Below are 8,978 nucleotides of genomic sequence, written 5' to 3' on the forward strand. Positions count from 1 at the left end.
TGTACACTTCAATGCACCTAGGGTTGCCAGTAAAAAGGCAGTAGCCTGTTGGGACTCACCTAGTAAAATAATATAAATGTACCTTCAATCTGCGGACAGAAACTGTTCCGTCCTTTGTGGACTCCTCAGCGCAGCACAGAGGAAATGAGGCCGAACCTGGTACCTTTAAAATATGTTATAATGTATATCCACTCGTTGTCTTCGGATGTGCTTTTGTTCCACTGCATAGCATTTCTTGAGCGCTCCAAGCAGAATATGGATATAAAGCACGACGGTTTTTTTCGTTCCGGAGGAAGTGCGAGTACAAGTCAGGTGCTGCTGCTGCCGCATGAGTGATGCACGTTTCTGCATGATTGAACTGGAATTACCCGACTAGCCTCCAGCTTACCACTCTGAAGGCTAGCTGCGAGGCGCTAGGCACAGTCATGACCCGTCACCGGCTGCATGTTCTGTCACGGGCAGACAAAGCATTGCATCGCCTGTTTGCCTCTTTCAAGGAAGGTCACGGTTGAATTATTTGGCTCAGTAGTAGACACAGCTGTACCCGTTCCAACAGCACTGAAGACCTGGCTAGCCCAGTCGCCTCCTCTGGTTATCCATCTTTGGGCTATGGTTTAGGTTCGGTTTAGGCTTGGACGTGTCGTTGCTACTGCAAGTACATGTACAAGTAGTGTGAAGGCAAAGCACCTCTTTTCTGACTTGCTTCCCTCTCGTTCCGACTCATGGCCGCACGTTCTTTGTGCGTCCACCACGTGAGCGTGGCGAAAAGGAAGAGATGGGCTTCCGGACTGTACTGTGCACAGCACCGAGAAAATACTCACAGCCAGCTCAAGTCCTAAAATAATTTTAAATATTAGTCTCAAGAGTCAGGACCACCGTCACGTGCCGTGGTTATCTCGTCCGGGGTTTGTTATATCTACATGTACATCACGATCTCCATGACAGGTTTCAAACGACCAAAATATCCGGCTGCTGCTAACTTGTTACACGGGTCTGAGCTGTGCATGAAGTGCATCATACTAGTAGCATACAACACCGGTAACACCACGTTCAAATCATGTCAGAACAGACAAGTACACTGACTGTGACTGGATCCACTGTATTGTGGCGCCGGCGGCATGCATGGCGATTTGGGGTCCAGAACGCTATCGCAATACGGCCAGTACTAGTATCTACTAGTATGTACATGACATGTAGCATTGTAGGTAGCATTGTAGGTAGCATTGTAGGTAACATGTAACATTGTAGCATTGTAGCATTGTAGCATTGTAGGTAGCATTGTAGGTAACATTGTAGGTAACATGTAGCATTGTAGGTAACATGTAGCATTGTAGGTAGCGGAGCAGTTGAATAGATTCTTGGTTGAAGGGAAGCAAATCAACACACGAAGCACATAAGCCATAGTTTCGCGACTAGGCCTTTCGTACCATTACTCAGTTTCAAGTCGAATACAATGGCAGCAAGGTAGCAAGCAAGCCCTTATAACCGGCACTTTGGCGGTCAAAGCATTGACAGAATAGCACTTTAAAAGGTAGCGCTAGTGGCCATGTTTGCAGACTGCACTTAAGGCCGTGACGTTGTCAGGTGACGGAGTATCGCCGAGTCCTTCTCATTATCGTCAGTGTCCGGTGCACCGGTGGTCCATTCGTGCGGTTGCTATTATACAGGGCAGTTGTGCCGCCAAGTGCCGGTTATAAGGACTTGCTTGCTACCTTGTAATCACCATTGTATTCGACTTGAAAATTAATGGTACGAAAGGCCTAGTCGAAACTACATGTATAACTATGGCTCAGTCTGTGCTTCATGTGACGTTCATCCGCTTCTGTGCTTCATGTGACGTTCATCCGCTTCTGTGCTTCATGTGACGTTCATCCGCTTCTGTGCTTCATGTGACGTTCATCCGCTTCTGTGCTTCATGTGACGTTCATCCGCTTCTGTGCTTCATGTGACGTTCATCCGCTTCTGTGCTTCATGTGACGTTCATCCGCTTCTGTGCTTCATGTGACGTTCATCCGCTTCTGTGCTTCATGTGACGTTCATCCGCTTCTGTGCTTCATGTGACGTTCATCCGCTTCTGTGCTTCATGTGACGTTCATCCGCTTCTGTGCTTCGTGTGCTGACATGTACAGTGCTACTAACATACATGAGAGGAGTGTTCACTTTACACTTTGCTTTGCAGCCCGAATATGATAATTACATGTATATGGAGCACCCAAGATTCTAAAGCAGCCCACAGTCAGTAGATAGCAATAGCTACTACTTCCCTGAAGCATATTGCCATGCACATTGTACGTGTACATGTCATTGTAACCAAATTGCATGGTAATCTGTTGAAGCTACCGGTAATACTTAGGAAGTAGTTTCGCTCATAGCACCATCACCATCACCACCATCATCATCTGTTTGTCACACAGACATGCTGTTCACATACGAATTTCTGCTAACAAATGCCGCGATCCACGAAGTCATGCAAAAGATAGTTCGTTCAGGACGCCAACAGCTGTTACATGTAGCAAATAGGGTGCATGATTCCCTGCATGATTCCCTGCTGCTGCTGCTGCTGCACGTACTGACCAATGCCAATGCTATTAGGTATTTTTAAAAGCCTTATTGGGTTGAACACATGTTGATTGGTCGGCAGCATGTTAGGGCTCTGCCAACCAACGATGACTCAGTGGTTAAAGAGCACTGTTTTCAACACAGTGCGTTCTCCGCCTTGTAACATGCTGTCCACCAATCAACATGACTAACTACTAACTACTGTCTGGTGGCATGCATCTAGACTAGTACATGACATTGTATTTTCATTGTGCCTGCTTTTCCAAGATCCTGCATATCCGTTTTCAATCATTTGTCAGTTTGACCTCAGGTATCGAGCAGTAGCTCGGCTAGAAAATGCTGATGTTCACTTCCCATGTACCTGTAAAAAAGTAAGTAAATTATCGTGTCCGTTCCCGATGGGAACTGTACATTGTACGTAATACAGCTGTACTGAAGTTAGTTTCATTGCCAGTCAATGGTCATACATCGCTTTGCATGTCATGATTGGAAGCTGTGGCCTTAGTAAAACAATACATGTAGCTGCATCTGTGTGTTTGGGAACTCATGCACACAATAATCGTGATACAGAATGTGAACCATTCGAAGAATCTGTTACTGTACTTTGTCACGGAGTTCCATCGACCTGGAGGTGGAGCATTCAGCCAAATGCAACATTGCAAGGAATCCACAGACAGAAGAACGAGCAGTTGCGGTTTCGTAACTCTCAGCTTCACAAGCTCGGAATCGATCATCAGACGAAAATTGGTTGCAAGGAATCAAATCATGATTGCTGCCTCATGCATCACCGCTTCACATGTTACCTGTGGAGGTACGCCCTGTATTACAGCTGTAACTGGGCGTCATGACGTCATGACATGGTCCTTTACACGAGCATGTACTTATACAGTGTACATGACGTACAATATGCGGATACATGTACTCGCACCATACAAGGGCATGTCCGAAGGATATGTCACACTCCGTCACGCACACACACTCACAGACAAGTCAAGAGCGGTTGCCTGTGTGTGGACGAATATGTACATGTATGTGTTACACCTACATGTATGCACATTGACAGCTACCAGCTTGCCATCCAGGCATTACCCAATAGGCAATACTGCACAATACCATGCACGTCCTCTGCACAGTGCAGACACGTGATTGTATTGCTAACCCTGCGATGGTATTGTAACATCCAGGGAGCCGGAGACGTCAAATATTGGACGACTCCCTGGTTAAATTAAACATCCCTGGATCGTGTTCGTTCAGGCACTTCGCTGGCTGCATTATCATTCTTTTAATATGCAAGTAATGGCACAGCATCATAATGATTATGTACAACCGTTGCATGTACATGTACATGTACACATATGCCGATGAAAAGTCTTGATACATGTAGTGTAATTGTTCATAGGAACGTGATGAATGAGCAGTGGCAGCGTACATGTACATGTACCACTCACTGTCTGGGTGTCTGGTAGTGCCAGTGGTATGATTGTACTGATGACCACAGCTGCATTACATCTGTCTGTCATCATCCAGCCAGTGCAGTGCCAGTGGAGCAATGGGCACATTGACACCTCACAGGCCATCTGTGACAGTCCGCTGCTACGATATCAGCCCCACCCTTGCATGCAGCTTGTCAAGATCCGGTCACATACCATGGCGGTAGTATACAGTTCAGATGAGGTTTCAGCCATGTCACCATGACGGCGATGATGTGGGTGTTGTTGTTGTCGTCTTGAAAAGTGGATTAGTACCAAGTAAAATATGCTACCAACTAAGGGAACAGAATGCGCACAGAAGGAAAAGCAGAATAAGCCATTTTCCCGAGCCGATATACAGTGAAACCTGTCTAAGACGACCACCGCTCAAGGGACCTTCAAAATGTGGTCTCTGTTACCAGATGGTCTCCTTATCCAGGGTCATTTCACTCATTTGACTGGAAATAGCATCCCTGGATCCTGGTTTCAGTGGTCTTCTTGGACAGGTGGTCGCCTTATCCAAGTGGTCGCCTTGACAGGTTTTACTGTACTGTCGACCCCGGCCATACAATCGTTTCTGGCGAAAAAATGCACTGATTCCAATGGTGAAGGTCCCAGGTTGATCGGAGCAGCCGTTCCCGAGTTATGCTAGGTTGAAGTTTGCTCCGATCAACCTGGGACCTTCACCATTGGAGTCAGTACTTTTTTTTGCTTCAAGTAAAGTTGTGAAGTTTTCATTTTAGAGTGAACTTCCCGCTTTAGAATGATGTAAAAACAAACACAGGTGAAATCATATTCTAACGGTATACGAGTGCCGTCGTTTTAATGTGTGAACACAAGATGGCTACGCGCAACAACCACAATAACAACAACAACAACAACCACAACCACAACCACAACAGCAACAACAGCAACAGCAACAGCAACAGCAGCAGCAACAACAACAACAACAACAACAACAACAACAACAACAACAACAACAACAACAACAACAACAACAACAACAACAACAACAACAACAACAACAACAACAACAACAACAACAACAACAACAACAACAACAACAACAACAACAACACAACAACAACAACAACAGCAACAGCAACAGCAACAGCAACAACACAACAACAACAACAACAGCAACAACACAACAACAGCAACAGCAACAACAACCACAACCACAACCACAACCACAACAACAACAACAACAACAACAACAACAACAACAACAACAACAACAACAACAACAACAACAACAACAACAACAACAACAACAACAACAACAACAACAACAACAACAACAACAACAACAACAACAACAGCAACTGTAACGTAACGGATAGTCTAGATCTATAAAGAGAAGAGTACGAATAAGAGAACAGGCATGCACAATGGGTACACACACATACAAGATAACACTACAGCAACAGCAGCAACAGCAGCAGCAACAACAACAACAACAACAGCAACAGCAACAACAACAACAACCACAACAACAACAACAACAACAACAACAACAACAACAACAACAACAACAACAACAACAACAACAACAACAACAACAACAACAACAACAACAACAACAACAACAACAACAACAACAACAAGAGCAGCAGCAGCAGCAGCACTAACTCTTATTGGCCACAGGCCATCGTGAGAATAAAGATTTGAAACAACAGCAACAGCAGCAACAGCAGCAGCAGCAGCAGCAGCAGCAGCAGCAGCAGCAGCAGCAGCAGCAGCAGCAGCAGCAGCAGCAGCAGCAGCAGCAGCAGCAGCAGCAGCAGCAGCAGCAGCAGCAGCAGCAGCAGCAGCAGCAGCAGCAATAGCTCTTATTGGCCACAGGCCATCGTGAGAATAAAGATTTGAAACAACAACAACAACTTCTCTTATTGGCCACAGGCCATCGTGAGAATAAAGATTTGAAACAACAACAACAACTTCTCTTATTGGCCACAGGCCATCGTGAGAATAAAAGATTTCAAACAACAACAACAGCAACAACAACAGCAACAGCAACAACAACAACACGGTATCGGTAACATTGGTCAGTAAGTACTTGCAGTAGGATGCTGTCGCATGCTCTTGGGAATGAACTTTTGCTTATGGGTAACAGACCGCACAATCTTCTCCAACTAAACAAGTACTCAGTACAGTTCACACGTATGCCCCTCCCTCCCCCAACACACACACACACACACACACACACACACACACACACACACACACACACACACACACACACACACACACACACACAAGCATGCATGCACACGTAGAGACAGACAAGAAACACACAGACCCCTCCCCCCCCCCCCCCCACACACACGCACACATGTACCAGTACATAACTCACAAAAAAGGCAAGGAGGCTTCATGAGTGCTCGGTCTTTATATGACCAGCAAGAGCATCAAGCAACAGAAGCAACAGCTACCAAACTGGTCCAAACTGTTTAACCCAACGGCAAGCCAAGAATACAGGTATAAGTTCACACAAGACTGAACAACAAGAGTGAGGTCTACAACTAGGGAAACTTGGCCAGGGAATTGGGAGAAACTATATACAATGCTTCAGATGAACACAAAATAGGGCAATGGAAAAAGAGGCCAAGTAAAAATAGTAGTGTAAAGAAAAATGGGGGATGAAGAGGGGACACGATCCAAAATGCTAGAACGCGGATGGTAGAGAATGCGCACGTCCTGAAAGCTAATCGACCGGCCTACCGAACACTCTGGCAAGATTGGTGTAAAAATGATGCTTAGAAACAGTGAAGAGAGAGAGAGCCAGTTGCTGTACCTGTCAGTATGCGTTCGAGCTTCTGTTGGTACAATGTTACAATGTTACAATACTACAAATGTTACGACTGCAGATCAATCAATAGTAAAAACGCAATGGGTACTATAATGTTGGCAATGTTAAACAGAACCTAAAACGAGATACACCAAGAGAGTACAGACTGCGACAGGGAGGACTTTGCAGACAGGCCTAATTGAAATACATAGACACAGTGACTGCGGTACACTGCAGCGCAGCACAGCGTAGCATTGCAAGCGAGGAGAGTCGTGATTCGGGGCGTACTGAGTAAGTATTGAGTAAAACATGCAACAGACACAAAACATGCCAGATAATGTTCATACAGAGATAATACGGAATCGGAGTACCATCTCGGGTAACACAACGCCTGGGTGGCTTACTGAAGATGGGATACGTTGTCGTTGTCATCGTCATCGCGTGGTGAGAGCATCAGCAGTGTCGGTGGGTGGACAAAGCCAGCAACGACGCAGTGCACAAGAGCAGCAGGGATCAACAACACTATGCCATGCATCCCCTAAAGCAAGCATGTATGCTGACAATGAACTGTGGTGGTGGAAAGGGTCGGAAAACTGGACGCACACGCACACAAAAAGCAGGGCTTGATCGCTACAATATGCAGTACCTGCACACAAAAACAAACAAGATGACACAAGAAGCATAACCAACAATGTATATGTGCCACGAGTATAGAAGGTCAACAGGTACAATGGCTTGCGGTGGGCAAGCTGCCCTCCGTGTGGCACTCAAACGCAGAAAAGTGCTAGTAGTAGCCCCTGGTCTACCGGAGCCTGAACAATTGCCTGCGGCTTTTGTTGCGAATCTGTATCATGCCTGTCATGACTCATGACCACAGCGTTAAGTCAGGGAGCCGATCCTTGTGTAAGGCAACTCCCGGCATTTTTAGAGAAGTTTGATGCACGTCCAAATTTATCACATTCATGCATGCACCGACGCAGCAGTTATCACATTCATGCATGCACCGACGCAGCAGTTATCACATTCATGCATGCACCGACCCAGCAGTTATCACATTCATGCATGCACCGACGCAGCAGTTATCACATTCATGCATGCACCGACGCAGCAGTTATCACATTCATGCATGCACCGACGCAGCAGTTATCACATTCATGCATGCACCGACGCAGCAGTTATCACATTCATGCATGCACCGACGCAGCAGTTATCACATTCATGCATGCACCGACGCAGCAGTTATCACATTCATGCATGCACCGACGCAGCAGTTATCACATTCATGCATGCACCGACGCAGCAGTTATCACATTCATGCATGCACCGACGCAGCAGTTATCACATTCATGCATGCACCGACGCAGCAGTTATCACATTCATGCATGCACCGACGCAGCAGTTATCACATTCATGCATGCACCGACGCAGCAGTTATCACATTCATGCATGCACCGACGCAGCAGTTATCACATTCATGCATGCACCGACGCAGCAGTTATCACATTCATGCATGCACCGACGCAGCAGTTATCACATTCATGCATGCACCGACGCAGCAGTTATCACATTCATGCATGCACCGACGCAGCAGCAGACGAACCGACCAGTTTAAAAGTAAAGATGTCAACAGAGACGTTGGACACTGGAAGAGTCACAAGGAGAGACGTTGGACACTGGAAGAGTCACAAGGAGTCGAGTAAAGAGGCGCCGTGGAGGTACCTCACGGACAGCAACACTGCAAGTGACAACTAGCGTGAACACGAGGAAACGGGGAAGACCACCGAAGAAGACGTATGCCGATTGACAACCACTCGACCACATGTATACCAAGTGAGGATCACTCGATGATGTATACCGAGTGAGGGTCTCTCCATGACAATACATTGCACAAACTAGACTTATAAGTTATAAAATGCTATGCAAATTGAGCCGAAAACTGACAACAGACCTGCAGCTTACACTACTAATCCAGCGTGGCAAAGACTTGCTCCACGACATCCACGTCCTCAGTAGAGCTACGGTCGACCAAGCGAACACTGGCTGGCTGAGAGTCACTGGCGTTGCTCACAACTGACACACTCACAACTCCCTTCTCCTGCACCGCACAGGGGAGAAAGCAAGCGAGACAGTACCATCAACAATATGTGTATAATGTACTT

The sequence above is a fragment of the Sycon ciliatum genome, chromosome 2 (genome assembly GCF_964019385.1).
Source record: "Sycon ciliatum chromosome 2, ocSycCili1.1, whole genome shotgun sequence".
NCBI lineage: Eukaryota > Metazoa > Porifera > Calcarea > Leucosolenida > Sycettidae > Sycon > Sycon ciliatum.